At 37.5% G+C, this 4,947-nt stretch overlaps 1 pseudogene across 1 annotated transcript; it reads left to right on the forward strand.

Annotated features, from left to right (window-relative positions):
* The first annotated feature begins 1,491 nt into the window (after positions 1-1,491).
* On the forward strand, positions 1,492-2,415 carry LOC306639122 (olfactory receptor 4C45-like; annotated as a pseudogene). The gene has a single exon. The product of its transcript is annotated as an olfactory receptor 4C45-like (transcript).
* The last annotated feature ends 2,532 nt before the right edge of the window (positions 2,416-4,947 follow it).

A 4,947-nucleotide genomic window follows, 5' to 3' on the forward strand; every position in this document is an offset into this window, starting at 1 on the left:
AATTTCCAGTGAAGATATCAGTGGAAAACACAATCTGTAATTTTGCAAAGTCAGATGCTGTTAAGAATGACTGGAGTCACCTTTAAGACATTGTGATTAATATTTATCTCTATATATACACTGAATCTGTAGAGTTCTGTTTTAAAGGCTTAAAATATTCCCCTATACTGGACTTTCATGTTGCCACTTTGAAATAAGATTGTAAATTAAGTCCATTAAAAAAATTAGTAACAGCTGTATTTATCATCTACAAGAGCACAGAAAGGAAAGGAAACAATTCAGGGGTAGAGAATTTCTGAAACCAAAGATATTTGTTCACACTTTTATGGATGCTGAGGGGTCTTGTGGCTGACTTCTGCATCCAGGATTTGTTTTTTGAAAATTATTGATGTTTTGGGCAGGGATTAGGAAAAGAAATAGAAAAGACTAAGAGAAAATAAAATACATTATGCTTTTTTGTAACAACATGGATTTAATCTTGAAAACCCACATCTAGATCATTCAAAAAAAGGAATTTTTAAAATTTTTATATATATTCAATATTTAAGCAAGTTAGCCATGAAAATAACAGGTTCATCTTAACTGACTGAATTTATGCCAGCTATGATAATTGCATCCTCTTTATCTGAGCCTAATGTTTATGTCTTGTCAATAGAAAATTCAGGATAAATTCATGTCTCTTTTAATTCTGTTTGTAAAATGTGACTGGGGAAATACAGCTAATCCAGAGTATAACACTGTATCTTAAAATTCCAATGCAAGAAAAATTTATTTGTGAAATACTGTGAATTTTCAGGGGAACATTGTACTGTTTACATCCACATCCAAAGATGTGGAAAGAAGCAGCATGGAAGGGTGGCGTAGAGATATCCACGACATCTGGGGCTTTGGAACGAATGGTTCTCAATGAGCTGTACTAGATAATTCCTTGGCATTCAGGGAAAAAAAATCTACCTACAGCTTTATCCTATGCACATGTGCATTCATATGATGGAGAGGACCACAGGTCAGAAAACAGCTGGTTTGGATTCAGAGAGACGTGGCACTGTTTCATACAATATAATTTACTTTAATAAAATATAGTGTTCATATGTCCATAGATGTCCATGAAGATAAAGAATTACAACTTCAAAATAATTGTTATTGATGATATTTGTTCTCCTCTCAGGAATGAAGGAAAGTCATCCTTCGAGATTTTTTAGAGAAAGAAAAGATGTTCAGAAGTCAAACATAAATCAACATTCAAAACAACAACTTGATTTCTTGTGGCACCTGTAAGATATCATCACTATTTTATTATAGTGTTCTTTACAACTCCCTGCAAAAGAGCTGAGGTAAATAAGGCCTGACTCCATCCATTTCAGAGACCAGGAGACAATGGAGTACTTTAACATGGAATCTGAAATATCATCACTCAGAAATATTGTGTGTTTTTTTTTTTTTTTTTAGATGAACCATGTACCCAAAATACAAACTAAATTGGGAGGAAAGATGAGCAATGTAACAGAATTCATCCTTCTGGGTCTCACCCAAAATCCAGACCTGCAGAAACTCTTGTTTACTGTGTTTTTGGTGACCTATGTGATCACACTGGCAGATAATACTCTCATCTCTGTCACCATCTTCATCAGCCCAGCCCTGGGCTCTCCCATGTACTTCTTTCTGTCCTGTTTGTCCATTATAGACAGTTTCTACTCTTCCTCCATAGCACCCAAAATGATCTTTGACTTGATCTCTGAAAGGAACGCCATATCCTTCAGTGGCTGCATGACTCAGCTCTTCGCTGAACATTTTTTTGCTGCAGCTGAGATCATCTTGCTAATGGCCATGGCCTGTGACCGCTACGTGGCCATCTGTAAGCCCTTGCACTACATGACCATCATGAGGCCGCAGGTGTGTGTTTTCCTGGTGGGGGCGGCTGGGGTCTTGGGGTTTATTCATGGGGCCATATAGATTTTGTTTATGGCCCAGTTACCATTCTGTGGCCCCAATGTCTTCGACCACTTCATGTGTGATTTAATTCCTCTCCTGGAGCTGGCCTGCATGGACACCCACACTTTGGGGCCCCTGATTGCTGCCAACAGTGGGTCACTGTGTTTGATCATCTTCTCCATGCTGGTGGCTTCCTATGTGGTCATCCTGTGCTCCCTGAGGACTCACAGCTCTGAAGGGCGCCGCAAAGCCCTCTCTACCTGTGCCTCTCACGTCACGGTCGTTATCCTGTTCTTCGTTCCTTGCTCATACCTGTACCTCAGACCTGTGGTCTCCCTCCCCAGTGACAAAGCTCCCTCCCCAGTGTTTTGTACCCTAGTGTCACCTATGTTAAACCCTTTGATCTACACCTTCAGAAATGAGGAAGTGAAAAAGGTTATGAAGAAGCTCTGGGGTCAAATGCTGAAAGCAGATCACAAATAATCCCTGTGGTCAGTGCGTTCAGGCAAGAGTATTGAGGTGATGGTCTATAAAGCTCTGTTCTCCTTGACTGATTAAAATTGGAATGGTCAATTATCCTGTATGCATCACAATTTTAATTGGCTTATAATAGTGGGTATTCATGGGGTACAGTGTGATAATTCAATACATGTAGAGCATATACAATAATCAAATCAGGGTACTTAGAATGTACACCTCTGTAAACATTGTTATTTTTTTGTTATTCTTGGGAATATTTAAACTGTTTTCTTCTAATTATTTATAAAATATGTAATAAATTGTCAACTACATTCACCCTCCTGGGCTATAGAACATTAGAACTTGTTCTTCCTACATAGTTTGGTACTCCTTATCCAACCTCCTCTATTACCTTCTCCACATCTTCCTTGCCTTTAGTAAACACTATTCTACTCTCAACTTCTACAAGATCAGATGTTTTAATTTCCTTGACAGTGAGCATGTACAGTATTTGTGTTTTCAGTTTCATCCATGTTGCTACCATTGTAGGAGTTCATTTTTTTATGACTGAATACTTTCATTTTGTATACATTATAATTCTATATGAACATAATTTAATTTGATATACATAAATAACTTAAGTTTTTAATACCTTTACTATGGAAGGACATGTACAGGCAAAACTACCAATGGTTCAGAGCCTCATTATGGTGTGACATGCACCAAGAGCAATATTATTGATGATTTTCATGCTCTTCACTCAAGTCAGGATTAATTTTTATTTTAAAAAGGAATAGAAACAGTAATGCAAAGTCTGTAGAACAGTAGGAAATGTCGTCAAAAGTACGATCATCAAAATATGTTTTTTAATCTTCCTGAATCTGAAATGTTCTGCTACAGTAGTAGAAACATAACACAATTCTATAAAGAGCATGTCTCCCTTCCAAAAAAAAAGAAAAACCAACTTATTTTGACAATTGCATCTATACTGTTCATTCTAGTATACAGTTGTCTACAAAATGATGTGAGAGTAGAATTGGCTGGAGCGAGGAAATAAAGTTGATAAATCTTGGAGAGTTAAAACTTAAAGTATCTGAACTCTAAAGTTGGGCTTTAGACATGAACAAAGGATAAGAAAGAAAGAAAACAGCTGTTACAGGAAATATTAAATGTTGTAAGGACAAGTTGTGTCATGGCACTGAATGATAAAAATCAGAAGCACATGAATGTAATGAAATCCTAAAAGCTTCGGAAACTGTCAAACTCTTTGAATTGATAAAGTAGGAGCTTTAGAGGAAGCGGGCTTCCTCTCATCCTGCCTCCAGCCTTAATCGCCATTGTGTCTGTAAGCCAGCTGCCTCACCTCTCTCCCTCATTCTGGACCAGTGAAAGAGAATAACCATAATGTTATGTCTGTCTTTAAATAGTGAGAATCATATTATTTAAACTGAAACTGTGTCTCAGTTGAGAAACACTAAAAACTTCTCAGACACTGAATGAGCTTCAGGGATGTCAGGAGGGGACAAGGGATGCTGGGGGCCGCAGTTCCTGACAGGAGTCAAAGGACAGTGCTAGTATCCTTCACTAGCTGTGATTCAAGGAGGACTAGACCCCTGTCCTGGCCTCGCTTCACCTCAACTCCTGTCTGAATGTGAGCCAGGTATGAGTAGGGACAGCACAGCAGTGGGCTGTCACGATGGCCATGGTGCTTAATGGGGCCGAGTCCAGGTCTCTGGAAAGGAAGGAGGGGTCCATTCCCAACTTCCCATTGTGGGATTAAAACACCCATGAATATCTCCGTAGTTACAAAGTAGGATGCTGGTGGGAGTGGCTGTGAGATGTTTGGGTCAGTCCTGACCTAAGAACTCATTCATGATTTGATGGTAGTAAATGAATTTCTCTTCAAAGCATTTTATTTTATTGAATTAAAAATTAAATCATATATATTTATTGTGTATAGCATGATGTTTTCAAAATATGTATACATTGTGCAATGGTTAAATTGAAATAATTAACATACACATTACCTCACATCACTATTCTTTTTGTGCTAAGAACACTTAAAAGCTAATTAATCTAAATGAACTTATATTTTATTTAGCAAAAATTTGGTGTAGGCAGAATTCCCCTCTCAGTCAGCTAGTGATTTGTCATGAATGTTTTGATTCTCATGTAACAAGAAATGCCTTTGAATTTAATTTCTTTCTCTGCCTGCACCAGTTGTGTATAAAGCAGCTTGTGGCTTGAAGAGTGGTACTTTCCCCTGATTATAAAAGCAAAAGCAAAATCGCTAAATATATTCGACATAGGTATGAATTCATCCTAATGTTGTCCAAAAAGATAGAAACTCCACTGGATAGACATGAGTTTAGAGAGGAGAAAAAAAAAAAAAACCACTATTTTTAAGTTCCTTGCCATTGAGCATATAACAAAGAGTTGTGGAAGAAAAATCTCAAATGTAGTTTTCCTCTTGTTTTCACCAGTACATTTTCCTTAGCTCTTAAGATCTGGAGGTTGACATTAGTTCTAATCTTTATTCTGCTTCCCTTTTTCCAT

The sequence above is a fragment of the Sciurus vulgaris genome (assembly GCF_902686455.1).
Source record: "Sciurus vulgaris genome assembly, chromosome: 11".
NCBI lineage: Eukaryota > Metazoa > Chordata > Mammalia > Rodentia > Sciuridae > Sciurus > Sciurus vulgaris.